The 23,423-nt window shown below is 36.8% G+C and overlaps 1 long non-coding RNA gene across 2 annotated transcripts in view; it reads right to left on the reverse strand.

Annotated features, from left to right (window-relative positions):
- The window catches only part of LOC129521563 (uncharacterized), a 110,359-nt gene that overhangs the window by 9,142 nt on the left and 77,794 nt on the right, over positions 1–23,423 (reverse strand). The window contains exons 3-4 of one of the 2 annotated variants that reach the window (XR_008666835.1): positions 4,934–4,990; positions 1,559–1,634 (exon numbers count right to left, since the gene is read on the reverse strand). This is a non-coding gene — a long non-coding RNA (uncharacterized LOC129521563). Of the gene's footprint in view, positions 1–1,558; positions 1,635–4,933; positions 4,991–23,423 lie in introns of those variants that run through there. The other variant, XR_008666836.1, reaches the window with a different exon arrangement.

Genomic DNA, 23,423 nt, shown 5'->3' on the forward strand with positions numbered 1-23,423 from the left:
GCGATCCTGGAGACCCGGGATTGAATCCCACGTCAGGCTCCCAGTGCATGGAGCCTGCTTCTCCCTCTGCCTGTGTCTCTGCCTCTCTCTGTGTGTGTGTGACTATCATAAATAAATAAAAATTAAAAAAAAATGGAGAAATTTAAGGTCTTAAAGTATGTTACAAGAATTCATTAAGAGGAAATTTTACCACTATCCTGCAGTACACAGGTAATCAAATCTAGATGCAATCAGTGCCACTGCATTAGTTTGCTAGAGTAGCAAATACAAAGTATCATAGACTGGGTAGCTTCAACAGCATAAATTCATTTTCTCATAATTCTGAAGGCTAGAAATACAAGATCAAGATGTCAACAGGCTGGGTTTCCTCTGAGTCCTCTTTTCTTGGTCGGAAGATTAGGTCTTCTCCCTGTGTCTTCACATGGTGTTTCTTCTGTTTGTGTTGGTGTCCTAATCTCTTCTTATAAGGACACCAGTCATACTCTGTTGACCTCATTTGAACTTAATGACCTCTTTAAAGATGGGATCTCCAAATACAGTCACATTCTGAGATACTGGAGGTTAGGACTTCAACATATGTATTTGGAAGAACACAATTCAGCCCATAACACCCATTCATGTGCCTGTTGTTATATTCCTAAAACACAGCTATGATTATTTGAGCTCTACTTATTCAAAATCTTTCTGTGTTTCTGAAATGTATGTAAGAATAAAGTTCCATTGCAGTCCACCCTCACCCCTACAGTTTCACTATTATGCAAATCTAATATTCAGAACTACCCCAAGCTTAATTCTCTTTTAACTATCTTTCTTTCCAGTTATTCATTGCACCCTAACCCACACATATTTGGGACCCTAGTCTACTCCCAATCCCCTAAATACACACAGTTCTCCTATTTCTGTGCCTGGCATGCAGCTCTTCCCCAAGTCTAGAATGGCGTTCCCCCCCATAGTCCTGCTTGTTAAAATCCTTTCAAATTCTATAACTTCCAAAAATTCTTCCAGTTTAGTACTCTAATCAGATTGAATCTCTTGCAAGCATTCCAGCCACACACTGTGCCTCTATTACTCCACTTTTTATAGTCTATGTTGTGACTATGTCAGTTGCCCACATTAGCTGAAGTGACAGTTTATTCACTTTTGTATTTCTTACAGTGGCCACTATGGTACTGTCTGTAATGTAGTTGCCTATGGTAGAGACTGCCATGGTCACTATTCTCTATATTACCTTCTTCTTCTTGGGCATGCAGCCTCCCTTACAGATAAGGGGTGGGTGGTGGCACATGACTGAATTTTGGCCTGTAAGATATGTGTAAAACAAATGTATGAATGATCTCCTATGTGTGGAAATGCAAGTCAGCTTCCTGTTTACTCCAGTAGATGTATCTACTGCCTTTCTCCTTTTCTGGTATGTATTACAGGACTCATTTCCCAAGTTCCCTTGTCTTCTGGGTTCTAGATGCTTCCAGCCAATGGGAGAAGCCAGATGAAAGATGAAGTGTGGGAGGGAAGGGGAAGCCAGGATCAGTATTTCTTTCCCCATAATCCCCCTATTTTGCCCCAATTCTTTCAGCAGTCATGTCTCCTCCATGGCTCCTGGTCCATCAAATAAGATCCTACTATGAATTTCGCTCCTGTTGGGTATTCAAAGATTTGAGGTTCTTAGTCTCTGGCAAAAGTACCATGTCCCCATTGTCCCACTAGCCTTAGGGTAAAAGCAACTTCCTGATGTTGCTCTGTTTGGTCACTTCCCTGTCTCCTGATTGACATCTGTAGAATAGAAACCATAACACCTGCCACACACCTGCTATTACGAAAGCAAATAAGCTGATATGTGCAGCACTAATAACTGACCCAGCACATGATAGAAATCAAACCTTGAGTCTCTCTAGCATTTCATAGTCATATATCCTTCTTGGAGTCCCCTCCTCCTTCAGCTTCTGAAACTCTACCTGGTCTTGTCTTCCTTCCTACCCCTCTGGCCACTTGTAGCTTGTATGCTTTGCTGACTGTGTGTCCTCCCTTCAGTCCTTGCCCTGCAGAGACATGACCTCACATGACCTACTTTATTACATCTCTTTTCTTCACTCCATTTTGATAGCACTTCCTCACTTTCATAGCTTCAAGGCTGGTCTTTCTTCAGGAAGGGCATTCCATGTGCTTTTCCTTGCATCCCATGCATCTGTCATCACCCTTTCAAGTTTCCATCCCATTTTCCCAGTTGGCCCCTGGGCCCTTTCGGTTGGCAGGCCTGGTACTGTTCATAGAAGGAGTTTCAGGCAGGAAATGAGAGGACTAGTCTCCAACCCACCACTGATGCATTTCATAACTTTTAGCCTTTTTGGGACTTAGATTCTCCTTTGAGAAGGCCTTGGACATAGACAGTTCCTAACTAATACCTCTTTGTAATTACCTTGCTTTTGGTTTTGCATCAAAATTTAATTCATCTCTGCTTCCCAATCATTGGTGACTTTTACTCCCAACTTCCCTTTATCTGTCAGTATTATGTCATTAAGGCTCAAAACCCTAGAAGTCATATATGAATTAATTACTCTCCCTTCTTCTCCCTCTTGCTCCACTGAGGCTGTCAAAGAATTGAGAACTTGGTGATTAAGCCAAATTACTTGGTTTTAAATCTTGACTTCTACACTTATTATAATGCTACATGGATATATCTCTTTGTAGAGAGCTCTTTTTCACCTGCATAAAAGAGGTGAAGTGAAGAAAACAGTGCAATGCTTGACATACAGGACACAATAAATAAATAAGTATCATTATTCATCCATCAAGCATTTAACAGTACATTACTTTCCTTTGAAATTTATTTTTACTTATTTTTAAAGTTTTACTAATTTTATCTCCTGAGGGTTTAGATTCTTTTTGAGGGAGGCCTAATTTCTTTTAAGTCACAAAACAGCTAGCATAATAAGTCTACACAAAACATAAAGGGGAACTTAACACTCCTATGACTAAAGTATACAGGTAGAGTAACGCATGCATCCAGTTGTCCAAAGATAGTCCCAGTTTTTACCTATCATTATAGCTTAATTATAAATATCACCCCATTTATCTGAGTTTGGATAATAAATTATATGGTCCCTGTATATATAAGTGATCTGTTTGAGTCTCGGGCACTATTACCATGAAAGGGCTCTTAGAATAAAGCCCCATTTGTAAGCAACATTAAGAAAAGAGTATTTAAAAATAAATGATTCTTAGTCATTGTGATCTTTCAAACTCAGTGGAATTTATGTTATGACTCACTTTATGTTTGATTCTGGACCCTTACCACATTCTATCCTATATGTTTCAATAATAAATTCCACCTGATTGGTGGTTTAAAATTCATTTTCTAACTGAAACTCACCTGCATAAAATAATAACTAAACAAATAAATAAATAAAATATGTAACCGTTCCTTCTTGGATAGTAGACACATTAGGGACATTCTCACAAAATATGTACACTTAAAATTTTTGTATAAAGGTTGATTACATCTCCCAAGGAATGAATGAAAGCTTAACATCAGAAGAAAGGTTCTTTACAGTTTTTGTCTTCAGAGAACCAATGAAGATAGATAGTTGGCCTTAGTGGAGACTATCATGTTCTCTTTATTGTTTTTGCTTATGTTTGCATACCTTAATATCCTATCCAATTAACACATTTAAGCAATTAATTTCAGATCAGACATGGAACAGAACTGCCAACTCACTTCTCCCTACAGCTGGGGCAGCCCTTGAAGTTGCCAACAGGGATTCTAGGGACTTGGGCCATGCTGAAAAGTGACATCAGCCCATATCCTAGGATTCACACACTCAGTGTCTTCAATTAAATAAAATATTGGGGATTTAACTGAGGTGTCCTAAATTCCATATGACTTGAAGAGTTCAAATATTTTTAATGTAGTAAAGGAATTCAATTTAATTCAAAACACAAACTCTTTTCTCCTACCTATTATGCACTATGCAATCATAAATATATGATTGAAATGTGATCTTTGCCTCTGTTCACATAAAACAGCAACTTTCCACAACCCCCTTCACTACCCTTCAAAATAAGTAAAACCATGGTTTCCCCATAGGCAACAATGATGGGGATTACAGTAAGTTGCCAAACATATTCTCCATTACAATACACGTATATCAGTTAACAAAAGAGTATGATCAGATCAATGGGAGCACTCAGTGTCAACCTCAACCACTGGGTCTTATTGCTGTGTTGAAATGGAAACCTATGAAACACACATACCTATTCTGTCACTTGCATACACGTAACTAAAGTGTAGATGTTCAGGTTCTTCCTACAGAAGTTCTGCTTTAGGGGATCCAGGTTGGTTCCCAGAAAATCACTTATTCAAACACTCCAAGGAATTCTGACAGGAATCTATCCAATCTCTAGCAGGATAAAATCCACTCTGCCTTTCAAGATGAAGAGCAGGGAGATGGTACTCAGAGCACAAGAGGGTGGAGGAACATCTTCTCCACTATAATAGGAGAGAGAAATGATGCGGATGCTTGATTATAGTAATGGTTCCAATTTGTTCATGCTTTCTTATATGAGGCCCCTTTGTAGCTCCATCCTGTACTGACACTAGACTTGCCCATGTGACTTGTTCGGTCCAATGGAACAACTCTATTCGTTAAGATGTATTGTGCGTGCACACACACACACATACACACCACGAGAAAAGTTCCCATTGTAGACAACTGGTGGTAGAGCCTGGGGTAACTCCAGAAGACAGCAAAGGGTGAGGAAGCTAGGTATTTATTCACTAACTCCCATCAGTGATGGGTTTAGGGCTGCTTTTGTGTGCATCAGCTTTCCAGCATGTTTGCTGTGGGAATGTGCCATGCATGCTCCCCTGCTAGGAAAAAAACAAAAAACAAAACCTTCAGGCTGAATGTCTCAAGAATAAAAAGCCTTCCACACATACCTGAGCACCAAGAGGGTGTCGTCAGCACTACTATTTAGTTTGGGTAATGGGTGGGACCTGTAGAAGAGTACAAGGAGAGTGAGGGCCAAAGATTATTCTTAGAGTATTATCATCCCCTCACCTCAGTGTCTACCCCCTCTTCTAGTCACACATTGGCTGCTGCCCCTCTGAAAAAGTACACAGCTTGTGAAAGGAGGTACCTTCTCCCTGAAGCTCCCTCCCTGCTTTCCTGTAACTGCTTCCTGGCTTTAGCCCTTCAGCCCTAGCAGATAACAGCTCTGGGATGTCACAAGCCTTGCAATGTTGCACAGATTCCCTCTTGCTTTTCCTAACCCTGTCTGCAAGTTTGCAAATAGTCCCCTTATTACACAATCCTCTATAACCATAACAATGTACCCTGTTTCCTGATATAAGATATACCTTTACAGTGGGAGTAATTTCACTAATACCTTGCAACAACCCAGTTGTTACGAATGTTCCTCCTTTTCCAGATGTAAGAAGCTGAGAGAAGCTGCTTGTGGCTTCTGGGCTAGGAGGTAAGTGAACCAAAACTGAAAGCCAATTTTGCTGACCATGCATGAGCCCACATCCTAAAACCATGTAATCTTGCCATCTTCTTCATTAGAGATCCTATTACTAACCCTGGCCCCTTGCCCAAGACTAAATCCCACCGCATGTTGTCCAGCCCTCAGCCAGGACCCCGATGGGTACTGGGGCCATCTGATGCAGGGGAATGCAGGGTGGCGTGCAGTCAGGCAGGACCAACTGGCCAAGTGACGCCTTGCCAGATGGTCTCTCACCCCAGAGGCCACTATTTAAAACCTGAGAGAGACAAAACGCCTGTGGAATCCTTCAAGAGGGACCAGATGCTACTTAGGGAAAACTTGTCCACCCTGCAGCATCAGGCAACTGATGAACAAAGCAAGGAGTGAGGAGATGCTCTGCTTTATTTCAAAATAAAATAAACTCCTACTAGCCCCCTTTCCCCCCATTAATTGTTATTCATAGGTTAAAATGATCTCTATCAAAAGATTAATATTAAAAACAACCTTTAAGAAATAAATTCCCCAAATCTACCTTAAAGATTTCCACGGAGAAGTATCTGAAGGGGGAAAATTAACAAGAAGAGCCTTCCTGCTTACTGCAAGACCTGGGTGTGTATTTTTTTCTAGTATTTCTGTGGGCGAAGGGTGCATGCTATTGGAGCGTATCCCCCCAGACCTTAAGTAGGGGCAATGGGTCGTGTGGGATGGAGCCTTATCAAATGGAGCTGGACGGTGGTTTTGTGTGCTGTGACCCTGAGGTGTGTGCTGGGATCTGGGAACAGACAGGGTCTGCTGGAGTGCCCTCCACCTCCCTTTATTCCACCTAGGTCCAGCCTGCAGCAGCTGATCTGGTTATTATAGTCCTGAAAAGAATTTCTAGGTGGCCACAGTGACCATAAGGAAGCAAGAAACCACGAAGGTTGAAAGCCACGAAGAACAACACAGGGGCTGTTGAGTGCTAATCCCACCCAGAATGAGAGGGTCCCTTTCATCCCTGTGATGTCTATGGAGAGAGCTGCTGGAATTCTGAAGACCACCATCTATCTACCAAATGTGCTGTCATTACCAAAATTCCCTTATTTCATGGGACACACCATTTTTTAAGGAAAGTCAGAAGGCTATCTCAAGAGCAGATTTGGGACAAGACCTGACCACATTTAAGAGCCTGGGTGGCTCAGTGGTTTAGCGCCTGCTTCTCCCTCTGCCTGTGTCTCTGCCTCTCTCTGTGTGTGTGTGTGTGTGTGTGTGTGTGTGTGTGTGTCTCATGAATAAATAAATAAAATCTTTAAAAAATAATAAAATAAAATCATTTTCATTTTCACAACCCCCCCTCCTCATCACTCCATTCTTAAAATCATGTGTGTTTTAATGGAAATTTAATCAGTATGGATCTGATCTGTTTACCTTAGACTCATCAAAATGCTATTTTGTGAGAATTTCATATCCAACAAGATTTACATAACTTTCTCTTGGGGTATATTTTTTAGAAATAGAAACTGATGAAGTCCTCAATTAACAGGTTTGCCTGTTCTGAGACTTGACATAACTTCAGCTGTGGCAACTATCCCCTGAATGCATCTTCTTTCCACACTCCCCAAATCCAGCCCTGGCATCTCCAGGTCTGCACTGCAATAAAGATGATCCGTGCTGTCACCTGAATATAATCTACATGGGTGGCCAGGAACACACCACCATTTTCTGTGATGTCATCTTCTATTTTAATTTGTCAGACACTGCCTGTTGGCTGAGCATAGGAAAATGAATATCTCTGGTCACAAAGTTCCTGATCACATTTAGTTATTGGCTAAAATATTACATAAACTCTTTAAAAAAGAGAGAAGAAAAAAACTACAGATAACTTTTAAAAGTGATATAAACTGCTGTTCTAATTTTATTTAAAACATGTGTCACCATTTAAATTATCAGAAATAGGAAGAAAATGCCATGAATCTATGTAACAGTTTTGGCTTTTTTCAAATCTATTATCCTGTTTGATTCTCCCAACAACATTGTGAGGTAGACAAAGGTAGATTTTCTTAGTTCCCTTTTTTGATGAGAAAACTCAGGCCCAGATTTCTCACAACCAAATAAAGAGAGTCAGGATCATAACCTGGGTTATGTGTTAATATCTTATATGTGCTTATTTAATTAAACCAGATCACAGGCAGGGGTGTAGGGCTTTAACTTAAGGACCTGCTTGTCCAAGTTCCAGTAAGATATCTGTTCACATCTGGTTCTGCTGCTAAGGAGAGGGGGAATTCTAAATACTAGATGCCTTGGGTAAAATTTCTGCCTGCCGTGGGATCTCAGTGAATAAAAATATGAAGGTGAAATTCCACTAATGACTCAGCAGGGTCTTCCCCATAAGAATGTCACAAAACCTTTGGGGGCTGGGAATAAGAAGAGAAGATGTCAATTACTGTCTCCCTAGAAGGCTGTAATATCAACTTGAATTAATCTCTTAAGTGAGGAGAAAGCACTGGACTGGGGCCTAACCGAGCATGCCTTTGGCCCTCAAGGATGCAAATATCAACCTGAAATTTGAAAGGACACTGGATAGATGAATTGTAATTTTAATTAAAGTTTCTTAACTTGAAGCAGATGTACAATGTCACTAGCTAGCAAATAGGCTGTTTGGAGCCAATTTTGAACATCTATTAAATGTTTCACTCTGATTGAGAACAAATTGGCTTTTTAACAGGATATAACCCTGAATTAGAAGCAGCATATAAGTAGCCAATTTGCATCCTGCCCATAATTCCACACCAAAAGAAACTCTGAATAAGATACATTTACCACATATGACCCCCCTACACACACACAAAGGTCCTTTGAATGACAAAAGATTTGCACACATTTAAATTACATTTCACACAATCTATAAAATGACAGAGCATTAAGGGGATTAGCCTAATTAAACGAGGTTGTGGGAATGCCTCAATGAGATCCAAAGCCCAGATATCTTCCAAGTAGATCAGAGGGAAGGCATCCAGAATCTATTTTGCCTCTTTCCCCTGCTCTCAGGGCTCCCATTACCCTCTGCTACAGTAAGCACGCTGTGTATGCAGTGACATCTAGTGACAAAGAAAATAAAACCAGCTCTAGGGACACTTTCTTCACCTGAGAGGGCCACAGAAATGACCCTCTCCTATCAGCACAGATTTGTGTACAGTGGTCTCTATTATAACACAAATACATTCGTTTCTACACCAAATATGTTTGCAGAGGGGAATAAAAGTATCAATAAGGTTGGGCAAACTGCCCTGGTATCAGAATCCAAACAGGCATTTAAAGTAGATTTCTTTCTGTCTACCCTCACAATGGAAAACTGGTGTTCATGCTGCTGACACACAGTGGGGGATATTCTGAAGGACTACTGGCATCCTCCAATGAAAGAATACGTTATGATTAATAGAACGTGTTGTCTTATACATTCAAAAGTTCAGAAAAAAAATATATATATAGTTTACACAGGCAAGTCCTGTGCAATTAAACTTAACCTATTGATATCCATTTTAGATTGAGTTATGCCATAATAAAATATTTCTCCTTTCATTTTGTCTGATTTTAGGATTTTGAGCACAATTAATGGAATATATATATTAAATTTATAATTATATCTATATAATCATAGCTTTCTCAGTATAACAAGGAGTTCGGGGTCTTGTCTTGGGAGAGCTATAAGAAAATAAAATCCAGAGAAGTCTACGGGCTTCCCTCAATCACACAGTGGCTGGTTAGTTCCATTCTGACTGGCCCAGTGCGTCTAGGCCCCAGGCATCCTATCTATCAGGAGGCAATGAGAGTGCATCCCAGTATTCTACTGGCCCAGACACTCTGTTGCTTTACTGATTCCTGGGACTTGCAGTGGGGTCTTAAGTATGAATTTCCAACAAACATCCAGGTGATTCTTATCCAATTACGCTCCAGTCCACATTTGCCTTACATGCTCTAATGAAGGAGATAAAATGCCACTGGAACATGGAGAGGGTTCAAGCTCCATCAAGATAATTTATAGCCACTCAAGTTGCCTGGGACTGAGTCCATAAATGTATAGTATCATAAACCAAACTGTCCATTTTTTGCTACAACATTTTAAAAAATTAATTATGAAATTGCTAGGACAGTTTCAGGTGAGTTGCAAAAAGGCAGAAAGGATAAAACTGATTTCATTTTTTCCCTTTATATTTTCTACTTTTGTTGTTGTCATTGTAATTGCCATTTCTATCCTAGAGACTCGTTCTCCTTATCTCTATGGAGCAATTATAAGCTCTATAAGCAAACAAACTCTTCAAAAAATTAGGTATACAATTATATTTTTAAAATGTTAGTCATAAAAAAATAAAATGTTAGTCATACCATGACTGGGGCCTGATGAAGGGATTTGAGGTTTCCCCGAATTATTGTGATTAAATGCTTGCAAATTAATCATTGATATAGCAAAGGAGATGGCTATTTAATGGATATCCATAGCTTTTTAATAGTCAACTGTTTTTGTGTTTTTTTTTTCTTTTGAGAGACACAGAAGGAGAGAGAGAGAGAGAATGTGCTTGAGTGGGAATGGGGGGTGGAGGATAGAGGAAGAGAAAGGGAGAGAATCCCAAGGAGGTTCCATGCCCAGCATGAAGCCTGACAGGGGCATGATCTCACAATCCTGAGATTGTGACCTGAGCTGAAATCAAGAGTTGGACACTCAAATGAATGAGCTACTCAGGTGCCCCTCCACAGCAAACTTTTATAGAGAATAATCAACTATTTAGGGATAAAGTGGGATATTAATATATATTTATATGTTTGTATATATATACCATATATTTATATATACCATATTATTTATACCATATATATACACATATACATAACAAATATAAGTATATATATGCTATATATATACACATACATATACATAAACATATATATATATTTTTTTAACTGGCACATCTTGTGCACAACAATAAAAGCTATTTTTTCTGTTGGTTTTAGACATCATTTACACTCTTAGATTTTAGATTCTGGTGCTTATTGCTATTGTTTGGATTTAGATTTGTTCTTAAGATTTTTCTTCTCATTTGTATTGGTTTTCAATTGTCTTTCCTTTGAAGTTCTGAATGTGCAGCAACTTTGCCAGGTGATTTTTTCACATATAATCCTAATATCTGAAGGACCTAGGTAGAGCTCTATGAAGTTACTTTTCTCCTACATGTCGATTTGATCTTGGGTCCCAGCCTCGGGGATCTGGGACCTTCAGGGACGATGGGCAATGAGGGTTGTTGGGAGGAAGTAGAGAATGCCAAAGTGGAGAATGATATTTTGTGGGGAGAAAAGTTTTTTCCACTTCAAGCAAGCTTGCAAAATGATGATTTAGAGATTTCCAAGGAAAATGTTTCCTTCTCTATTCTCCACTACTTTCTCCTTTCATTAACTGATAATTTAATTTTGTTCCAGAACCAATTATTTGTTTAAGACTTCCCAGATCCACGCAATGTGAAATTCCAGAAACTGTTTGTAGAGATTGGAACAACTGAACCCATTTTTGAGGACAGTATTTCTGCACTGAACTGAAATGCTTGCTTGGCCCCATTCTGCAGATTTTCTCTTGCTAACATCAGCCTTTTCACCTTCATTTTAAAGACAAGTGCTTAGGTAACAGTAGGCCATTAACCCCACTCCTTTCCTTTATCCCTATAATAGGGAAGTGTTTCTTAAAGATTAATTAAATCATACAACTTTCTGCCTCAAAAATTCTTATGGCTTCTCAGTTAGAAATGTGAGGCTCCTCAGATCAGCATGATTAGCACTGCAATTGGCCCCCCACCCACAACACAACATTCCTGATACTCTGCCCTTGTTTGCTTTCCTACTACTTTGTCACTTTGTAACATACTATCACCTATCCATCCATCTATCCATCCATCCATTTATTTATTATTGCTGGAGCCTGAGTTGGAGTCACTCCAATAACTGCAGATGGCAGCATGGCTTCCTTGGGGCCATGTCCTGAGTCTTAGTTCTGTCAACCAGGTTCTTCCCTCTCTACAGGTGTCTTCTGGGGCCAGAATGTTCCAGAAGGTTGCTTTGCTCACATCTCTGACACCTCAACTGGCATGGCTGAATTAGTAAGGCTGGCTGGGTATTTCTCTTTTCATGCTACTCCTCCATGTGGCTAGCTGAGTTTCCAGTCTCAGGGTACTCATCATTCTTACCTGGTCTCTACCTTTTGGCAAAGTAAATTGGTAATTATTGGGGGCTAAGGGAATGAAGGATAGAAGTAACTGCTTATTGGGTAGGATGTATTGGGGGCTAAGGGAATGAAGGATAGAAGTAACTGCTTATTGGGTAGGATGATTACAGTGTTTTGGAACTAGATAGAAGCAGTAACTGTAGAACACTGAATGCACTATATGCTACTAAATTAATCACTCTTAAATGATTAATTTCATGTTATGTGAATTTCATAGTAAAAAACCAAAATAAAGTCAGTCACAAGTTTTCCCAGACTGAAGGAAAGAGAACTACACAGGATATGAATACTGGGAAGTAGGGTTCTTTTGGAAGTCATCTTTGGAGACTAGCCACCATACCTGTTCTTGCATATAAGTTCATCAAGGGCAGGGAGTTCTGTGGCTCCATTTGAAGCATTCTGTGTCTCTGTTTCAGCTTATTATGTCAGGATCATTTCCCCCAACAGCCTTTCTCACAATGATGCAAAACAAAGGGATACAGGATATCATACCATTTTAACTGTCCATAACCTGTTTCAAAGGATCTTTCTAAATGGTTGGTTGAAACTCAAAATATGTTTTTCTCTCAGGGCACTTTTAGAAGTAGTCATTAAGATCCAGTTGTAGTTTAGTACAGAGAGCACTGGCTTTATATTCAGAGAAGCCATACCCACAAACTTTATAGTAATTCCTATGTGCCAGACATTGTTTTAAGGCTTCAGAGTAATATTATGAGGAAGTTACTGTTTATAGATGAGGAAACTAAGGCACAGGAAAGCTAAGAAACTTGCCTATGGTTGCATAACTAGAAGTAGCAGTATAGGATTCAAGTCCAGGCAGGGTGATTCCATAGTTCATGCTCTTAACCAGTTTGCTATCATGCCTCTTTTAATGTGTAACTGAAACTCCCTAACCTTTTGTTTTTTCATCAGCAAAAGGAGATAACATCTTTGTCTAAGGGTCAGTTCAAATTTTAAATGAAAATACATATTGTAAATGCTTTGTAAAACTTCAAAACAATATACAATTCTTGGTTTAATGCATCACTGTGTTTCTTCTATTTGTTCATTCAAGCATATTAATCGAACACTTTCAATGCAATAAGTGAAATAAGATTAAATTTTTGCTTTAAAAAAGCATGCTATCTACTCAAGAGACATAATCAAACAACTAATTATATTACAGAGTGATAAACTTTCTATAGCAGGGAGATGGGAAAAAGGCTTGGGGTCTTGAATTCCAGTCTATCATTGAATCTAGACATGAGAATTCCAGAGGGCCCCTGCTGCTTGGCTGTAGAGTAGGGAAGCCTCTACGACAACAACTGTAGTTAACAACTGATGTAATTAATGCCACATAAGTTCCATTGACAAAAGTGCTGTCCCCAAACCACAGAGGTTGAGGTTCTAGCCTCTGCCAAAATTTGCCACAGGCACTATTAATCCTGAACTTGATGGAGAATGATAAGTGACAAGTGCTCGGGCAGAAAAAGGTACCATCTTGAATTGGCAATTTTGGGCACTCTGGTTATATTTCAAAATGTGTTTTTTTTCTTTACTATGTTTTGTATCTGGGAAATGACAGAAGTTGTTTCATATGAAAAATTGAGATCATTATAACATTTCTTTAGTATCTTTGATTCAATGAAAATTATAAACTTCAAATTACCTTTGAACTTTTAATATTCTTTCAAGTTTTTATAGGAGAAGGAAAGGTAAAAAGTTGCTGAATTATGTCATCCTAACATTTCATCAGTTTCCACTTCTAAAATGGCAAACATAGGCATCTTATTCTTTTAGAATAAGGGATACTGTTCAGAACGGGGCATAGGGTCTAATATAAATTACGGATGAATGCATGATGTTTCAGGGGATTGTCAAGTATTTTTTATTTAAAACCTTTATTCAAATACTTGATAATATCCTTCCCTACTGGAAGTCAGGGAAAGGTAAGATCACAATCAAATCTTTATTGTACAACAAATACATACTTCCTCAGAATGCATGTTTTCATTTCATTTGAGGTTTATATAGACCAAGGTATGCATTTTATGATATTCCATTTGAAAAACAAAAATAAGCAACTTGGTATTTATCTTCTTGTTGATTGTTTTATCTTTTAGTGGTTTTTAGGGAGAGCCAAGGGAAGGCTTCAGGTGTTTCCCTAGAACCCATCTGAATCATGGGGGTCCACAGCACTGTGCAAAACCAAGACAGAAAATGAAGTAAGTTTAAAAGGATGAGATGATATATAAATCCTCCAACATATGAAATACATGAATAGGTTAGATAAAATTTCCAAAGCTAGATCTCTGTTACAGGCATATAAGGACAACTTGTAGAGGTCATTTCCTACTCATGATGGCCCTTCTTTCCAGTGAGATTCTATTTATGAAGGAAGAGTCTGCAATTCTAAGAAATTCTTATGAAGAAGAAAAACCAGAGCTAGGTTATGTATGATTTCTAGTTCATTGAGAGTTTTGGGAATTAAAGAGTATTTAAATCTAGCATTAACATGTATCATGCTGATAAAGGCATATGCATTTTTCCTCCTACTTTGATGTTTTAGGAGCATTTTCAGCAATATAAAGACATACAATAGATAGATATCAAAGAAGGTGTTATTTGGGAAAAATTCTAAGATATGTTTTATAATTAAAATAATAAGATATATTTAAAATCATTTAGCTATAGATGACTGGTTTATTAGTGATTTCTCTATCTGATATAGCCATTCATTTGGAGGGCAAGGAAATCTGTGAACTAATTTTGAAATTAGAAAATTGCTAAGATACCACAATACCAAGTGCATCAGTCACAGACCAAATTATTATCCTCAAACTCAAACCATTCTGGGAGTTTAGAGTCTTTCTTTTCTACTATGCACATGAAAAATAATATTTCCTGAAGTAACTATGATCTACTTTATCTTTTTTAGAAATACATTCTTGTTCTGAGATAACATGTCTTACTAATAGGCTTCCTTTGCACTGCTCACAAATTATTATATCTTTCTTAACCAACCTATTAAGTGGGAAACATTCTGGAATTCTGAAACAAGCCATTTGATAGAACTGCTAGAATATTTGCTTCTACTGAATATTTTCTATATAATCCCTTAGAAGAAAGGTATTTTTCACTTTCTACAGAAGAACAAATGTGATTGTACTATTATTTCATTGACTGTGTTTGGCCTGAATAAACTTTGTATGATGCTCTATCAACTATCACATGAAATGAAGGGAATAAAAGTTCTATCAACTATCACATGAAATGAAGGGAATAAAAGTTTTCCTCTAATAATAAAGAAAAATCATGTACAAAGAGAATAAGTGAGTTTGAGGGCTATAAAAAGCATCAAAACATGATGGCAATACTGAATTGCTGAGAAAAGTATTCTCATATTTGTAGGCTACTGATCTGAGCTTTTGAGAGCAGATACTACTTAGAAGCCACAATCACATTGCTAAGAATGTTTGGGGGCTGCTTCAAAAACTGTAATGATCAGTGTGAAATGACTGGTTTTTAAAATCCTACGTGTTGTTCAACCTAATAGGAATCCAGCCAAATTCTTATTCCAAGGTCTTTCTTAAAAATAGATTAAGGCATAAGATGGGTAACATTTATTCTTGCCCCACTATTCAAGTAAAAGCAAGTAAAATAAATAGCAAGAGCAGTTTTGAAGGGTAGAGGAAGATGTAAGGCACCTGTGAAAGGGGTGTGTGGGAATGGAGAGTAATGGCAGAGCAGCTAGAACTCTAGTCTCACCAGAGAGAGGGAGAGTGCTCAAACCAGTTCAGAGATATCATATTGTTACTGAATCCTCAATGGGGTTTCCCTATTTTCAATGTGATGGCAACCATGTGTTTGAAGAGTGCCTGGACAAAACTTTAGAGAATACATGTGTTTAGCAGAATGTATACAGAGAAATGTCTATGCCTCAATGTTGTTCATAATTGTAGATCTTACTAATGGAGAATTAGACTGAATCAACAGGAAGTAGCAAAGTAGACTTTTCACTACTTAATGCTGCCATATATGAAGACAGTGCTGAAGCATCACACAGATGGGAAAGAGACAATGAGACACTTGTACCTACATTTCTGGTATACAATAGAGAGTGAAAAAACAAAAAAGGGAAAGACTGCACAGAAATATCTATTATATATGAATCCATATAAACTATTGTTTTATTCAGATTATTTCTGATTGTATTTTAAACAAGTTCTATCAATTTCCTTAAAAGTTCAAAATTCACCTTCTTGATTAAGCTTTTCTATGCTAATTCAAAGCTTATGATACTCTTTCTTGCATCTCTAATGTCTAATTTAATGCAATTATAAATATAGACTAACAAGACTTACTATACCAACAGATGTACCTATACATCTGTCTTGGTACAGATGACAATTTTCCCCTTCCTATCTATTATCTTAAGAGTTTAAAAAAAAAAAAAGAGTTTTTCCCAGTGGTGTTGCCATGCGCTGAAACATTCACTGAAGACTTTGGGAGATTCTAGTAGTATATTTAAGTCACATATTTGAATATCTTTAATGGTGGAAACTAAAATAAATTTGATATTTAGCGAACAACTCAAATCCATTCAGAGACAAATCTAACTAATAAAACAAATGACCACAGTATATAATATAACTGAATTTATAAATAAAGATGGCTTGATTCTAGGATACCATGGAGGACTTACCATAGTCAGCTAACTTTGCTTCCCTCAAAAACCCTGTGGAAAGTACAAACATGGATTTAACATAAAAGACATATCCATAAGAATGGAGAGAACAGCAGAAGAGACAGGAGCTATGCAATTTTGAGAAGTAACTCTAACTTAGCAGATCCAAGAAAGCTGAATATTTTGTTGTTGGTTCTCTGTTTTCAGAGAACCAAACTGATAGTTCATGTGGTCATAAAAAGCCTCAGAAACCTGCAACATTAGATGCTTCTGAGCCTGGAGTGAAGAGGACATTGGCAAAATAGAAGAAAGTGATGAAACTTTTGAAAACATTTACTAGATCTCACCCCACTTCTTCCACTGCAGTGGAAGTTACTGGGAATAAAAATTTAAATGCAGCAAGAAAGAAGAAGACAGTAACTTACAAAGGAAAACCCATAAGGCTAGCAACGGAGTTTTCAGCAGAAACTTTCCAAACCAGAAGAGAATGGTGTGATATATTCAAAGTACTGACTGGGGAAAATCTTCAGGCAAATGTACTCTATATAGGAAGGCTATCATTCAGAATAAAGATAAAGACTTTCCCAAAACAAACAAAAACTAAAGGGGTTCATGATCACTAAACCACCCCTGAAAGAAATATTAAAGGGGCCTTTTTGAGTGGAGAGACCAAAAGTGACAGTATAAAGGCAGAAAACACAAGAGCAGTAAAAATGAGTATTTCTGTAAACAATCAGTCAAGGAACTCACAAAACAGAAGGATGTAAAATATGACTACATATAGCTAAAATGTGGGGAGAAGAGGAGTAAAGAAAGAGTTCAAACTTAAACTACCATCAACTTAATATAGACTGCTATATGCAGAAGAGGTTATATACAAATCTAGTGGTAACCATGCATCAAACCCACAATAAATATGCAGAGAATAAAAAGAAAAAATCCAAATATATCACTAAAGAAAATCAGCAAACATGGGAGAAAGACAAGAAAGGATCAGAGAAAATCTTCAGAAAAAAACACAAAACAAATAATACAATGACAATAAACATATAAATCAATAATTATTTTGAATGTAAATGGACTAAACACTCTAGTCAATAGACAGTGACAGAAAGGATTTAAAAAAAAAAAGGTCCATCTATATGCTGCCCACAAGAGCATTATGACCTAAAGGCACCTGCAGGTTGAAAGTGAGAGGGTGGAGAAACACCTAGCAATCAAATGGATGTCAAAAGAAAGCCAGAGTAGCAATTCTTATATTGGACAAAATAGATTTTAATGCAAAGACTACGACAAGAGACAAAGCAGGACACTATATAATAAAAGGGGCAATCCAATAAGAGGATGTAATTAATGTAAATATTTATAGATCCCACATGGAAGCACCCAAATACAAAAAAAAAGTTAATAACAAATATAAAGGAAATAATCAAAAGCAATATCATAATAGCAGGGGATTTTAACACTCCCAATTACATCAATGGACACATCATCTAAACAGAAAATTAAACAAGGAAACCGTGACTTTGAATGATAAACTGGAACAGATGGATTTAACAGATGTTTCAGAACATTCCATCATAAAATAGCAGAATATACATTATTTTTTAATGCACAAGGGTACATTCCAGAACAAATCACATATTAGCCCACAAAATGAACCTCAACAAATATAAGAGTGAAGTCACACCATGAATATTTTCTGACCTCAATGCTATGAACATAGAAATCAACCATAAGCAATAATCTGGAAAGACCAAAAATACATGGAGGCTAACTAACATGCTACCAAACAATGGATGGGTCAACCAAGAAATTAAAAAAGAAATAAAAAAGTACATGGAAACAAATGAAAATGAAAACACAATTGTCCAAAACCTTTGGGATGTAGCAACAGTGGTTCTAAGAGGACAGTTTATAGGTCTAGCTCAAGTGGCAAGAATCATCTCAAATGAACAACCTAAGCCTACACCTAAAGGAGCGAGAAAAAGGACAACAATCAAAACCTAAAACCAGCAGAAGGAAGGAAATAATAAAGGAAATAAAGGGCATGAATAACACAGAGACCAAAAAAAAAAAATCATTAAAATTGATAAACCTCCAGCCAGTCTCATCAAGAAAGAAAGAGAAAGGACTCAAATAAGTAAAATGACAAATGAGAGAAGAGAAATAACAACAAGCATCATGGAAATATAATCATGATAATATGAAAAACTATATGCCAACAAATTGGACAACCTGGAAGAAATGGATAAATTCCTAGAAACATATAAACTAGCAAAACTGCAAAAGGAAGAAACAAAATTTGAACAGACCAATTACCAGCACTGAAACTGAATCAGTAATTTAAAAACTTCCAAGAAACAAAAGTCCAAGACTGAAAGGCTTCACAGGTGAATTCTACCAAACTTTTAAAGAAGGGTTAGTTAATATCTATTCTTCTCAAACTATTCCAAAAAATAGAAAAGGAAGGAAAACTTCCAAATTCATTGATGAGGCCAGTATTACCTGATACTAAAACCAGATAAAGACACCACAAAAAAAGAGAACTATGTGAATATCGATGCAAAAACCACAAATAAAAAATGAGCAAACTGGGGTGCCTGGGTTACTCAGTCAATTAGGCATCTGCCTTTGGCTCAGGTCAGCATCCCAGGGGCCTGGGATCAAGCCCTGCATAGGGCTCTCTGCTCAGTGAGGTGCCTGATTCTTCCTCTCCCTCTGCTTGCCACTCTGCCTACTTGTGCTCTGTCAAATAAATAAATAAAATCTATATATATATATAGCAAACCTAATCCAAGAATATGTTAAAAAATTATTTAGCATGTTCAAGTGGGATTTGTTCCTGGGATGGAAGGGTGGAGTTCAATATTCACAAAGTGATCAACATAATACATCACATAAATAAAAGATTAAAGGCTATATGATCATTTCAACAGATGCAAAAAAGGCATTTGACAAAGTACAAAATTCATTCATGATAAAAAGCCTCAATAAAGTCGATTTAGAGGGAACATACCTCAACATAACAAAGGCCTTCTGTGAAAAACCCACAGTGAACATCAAACTCAATGGTGAAAAATTGAGAGCTTTCCTCCAAAGGTCACAAACAAGACTAGGATGTCAGCTCTCACCCCTTTTATTCAACATAGTACTGGAGGTTCTAGCCATGGCAATTAGACAACATAAAGAAATAAAGGCATCCAAGTTAGTAAGAAAAAAGTAAAACTCTATTTACAGGTGACACGATACTATATATAAAAACTCATAAAGACTCCACCAAAAAACTACTACAACTGGATAAAGGAATTCAGTAAAGTCGCATGATACAAAATCAATGCATAGAAATCTGTTGCGGTACTAAAAATGAAGCAGCAGAAAGTGAAATTCAGAAAACAATCCGTTTCCAAGTGCTCCAAAAAAATAAAATATCGAGGAATAAACTAACCAAAGACGTGAAAGAGCTGTACTCTGAAAATTATAAAACATTGATGAAAGAAATTTAAGATGATGCAACGAAATGGAAAGATATTCCATGCTCATGGGTTGGAGGAACAAATATTGTTAAAATATCTGTACTGACGAAAGCAATTGATAAATTTAGTGCAATCGCTATTAAAATACCAACACTATTTTTCATAGAACTAGAACAAACAATTCTCAAATTTGTATTGAACTACAAAAGACCTCTAAAAACCAAAGCAAACTTGAAAAAGAAAAACAAAGCTAGAGGCAACAAAGCTAGAGGCAACAAAGAAAAAACAAAGCTAGAGGCAACAAAGAAAAACAAAGCTAGAGACTTGAAGTTATATTACAAAACAGACACACAGATCAATGGACCAGAACAGAAAACCCAGAAATAAACCCACAACCTATGGTTAATTAATCTTCCACAAAGCAGGAAAGAATATCCAACAGGAAAAGACAGTCTCTGCAACAAATGGTTTTGGAAAAACTGGACAGCTACATGCAAAAAGAATGAAATTGGACCATTCTCTTACATCATACACAAAGACAAACTCAAAATGGATTAAAGACAGGAATCCATCAAAATCCTAGAGGAGAACATAAGTAGTAACCTCTGACATTGGCCATAGCACCTTTCTTCCAGATATGTCTCCTGAGGCAAGGGAAACAAAGGCAAAAATAAACTATTGGGACTGTATCAAATTAAATAGCTTCTACACAGCAAAGGAAATAGTCAACAAAGGCAACCTACCGAATGGGCTAAGATATTTACAAATGACATATCTGGTAAAGGGTTAATATCCAAAATATATAAAGAACTTATGAAACTGAACACCAAAAAAACAAATAATCTAATTAAAAATGGGCAGAACACATGAACAGACACTGCTCCAAAGAATAAATACAGATGACCAACAGACACATGAAAAGATGTTCATCATCACTTATCATCAAGGAAATGTAAATCAAAACTACAATGAGATATCATCTCACATCTGTTAGAATGGATAAAATCAATAGATGTTGATGAGGATGTGGAGAAAGGGGAACACTCATGCACTGTTGGTGGGAATGCAAACTAGTGAAGCCACTGTGGAACAGTATGGAAGTTCTTCAAAAAGTTAAAAACTGAACTCACCTAGAATCCCACAATCACACTACTAGGTACTTAACCAAGAATACAAAAACACTAATTCAAAGGGATATACATGCACCCCTATGCTTATAGCAGCATTATTTACAATAGCTAAATTATGGAAGCAAATTATCAAGATAGTGTGTACGTGTAAGTGTGTATATATATATATATATATATACATACATACATACGGTGGAATATTATTCAGCTATAATAAAAATATAATCTTGCCATTTATAACAACATGGATGGAAGTAGAAAGCATAATGCTAAGCGAAATAAGTCAGAGAAAGACAAATACCATATGATTTCATTCATGTGTGGAATTTAAGAAACAAAGCAAATGATCAGAGGGGAAAAGGAGGATAAATAAAAAAACAGACTTTTAACAACGGAGAACAAACTGATGGTTACCAGAGGGGAGATGGGTAGGGGGATATGGGAAATAGGTAATGGAGATTATGGGCTGCACTTGTCATGACGAGCATTGGATGATACAGGGAATAACTCAATCATTATATTGTACACCTGACACTAATAGAACACTGTATGTTAACTAACTAGAATTAAAATGAAAACTTAAAAAAAGTGTACATCAATTAATACTTACAAATTTGGTGAACAAATCTATTCAGCTCTTAATCTTTTTATTAGTTTTGTAGATTGCATATCAACTTATAAGAAACTGATAATTGGTCATCTATTATCAAATTGAATACTGCACATATAGACGTGCATAATGATATTGATGATGATTAAAATGTCTCATATTTTAAAATAATAATAGTATCAGAAATTATAATGATAAACAATTGTGGCATATTCCTACAATGTAATGTTGTATACAGCAATTCAAATGAACAAATGAGATACCTCAAAAAGTTATAAAAATATAGTATTATAGCATTTCTGTAAAACTTAGGAAACAAAATAATACCATGTAGATTTAAAAAGTATTAAATAATGGTATAAAATTGAACCAACTACTCACATATGCCACAGCATGGTCAAATCTAAAAAACATGTTGAGTGAAAAGCCTCACATAGGAATTTATGAAAAATTATTCTGTTTATAATGAAGCTTTAGAAGAGGTTAAGTGGTTGCTGCCTATGGCATATGGTGACAGAAAATATATTAGTGTTTACTGGGGAAGGTGAACCAAATGGAAAAGGACATGAGGAAAGCTTTGGAAGGTAATGAAACTATTTCTTATCTTTACTGAGGTGGTGGTCACACTGGTCATCAGTTTAAAAATCTGTATATTCTAATTGTATATAGTTTATACTCGACAAACTTTATTTCAAACAAACAAAAATTATAGTAATAATAATAATAGTAATAGTAATAATATAAGCCTTAAAGTATTGCCAGGTATCCTCTATAGCAGGTAAAGGAGTGATTAATTAAAAAGTCTTAAGCAGTGATAATTTTTTTGTAATGGGAGCAGAGGTTCTAAGCAAACCTGTGTTAAAGGGCTGCCTGTATGTACCTGTATGAACTCTGCATTTTTTATTACAAAAAGTACAGTCATATCACTTTTTAGTTATATAAATGAGCTCTTTTCACATTTGATCTATTGACTATATTTAGCGCCATGTCAATCTGTACAATTTCTCTTTTCTATTTCTGGGCCAATGGCTGTTCCTAGAGTACCTCTTGAATCTCCCTATCTTGATCCAAAATAGCATTCACTGTGAAGACACTGGTGCTATTCTGGGAATATGTTTCTCTCAGATTATAATTAACTGCTTTCCACTTGTGGCCTTGACCTATCACACAATGATAAGCCTCAGTTTTATTTTGTTTATTGATTATCCATACTCCAACCTCTTACTCTGCAGACTTGGATAGGTCTCAGGCTGTGCTTTCTTTCATAGAGTCCCTGTAACTCACTAGCTTTGGACTCAGATAAACACTTCTCTAGTGAGACAGAATGTCACCTTCCCTCAACTGTCACATACTTTGTACTTGATAAGAGTTTGTTCCCATCTCCAACACAAATAGTCAAATAAAGGGGCTCTGCTGAGGCAACAGATCTCACGCTCCCCCTGAAGTGTGGGAATGGTAAGGTGATGGACAGCTGGCTGGGAACAGCTTTCACAATAATCCTCCTAGAGGGTAATGCCATGAGCCATTCTGAGGTTCCCATAAGCCACTGATATAGCCTTTAATTTTATCAATGGCTTTAATGTACTTTGAAGGTTTTTTTTTAATATACATTTTAAAATCTTTCATATGCAAAATTAGACAAGGTAGTACAATGAAATTTCTTAGATCCGTTATCCATTTTCAAAATTTATTAGGAGTTTGGTACATTTATTGTATTTATCATAAAAATGATTTTAAATAAATTTTTATTCATCTTGCATTCCTCTCTTACATATTTCACCATATTTCCCTAAAAATTGTGGACTTTCTTTTTTAAGCATTG

This window comes from Nyctereutes procyonoides, unplaced genomic scaffold (genome assembly GCF_905146905.1).
Source record: "Nyctereutes procyonoides isolate TBG_1078 unplaced genomic scaffold, NYPRO_anot_genome, whole genome shotgun sequence".
In the NCBI taxonomy this organism is placed as follows: domain Eukaryota; kingdom Metazoa; phylum Chordata; class Mammalia; order Carnivora; family Canidae; genus Nyctereutes; species Nyctereutes procyonoides.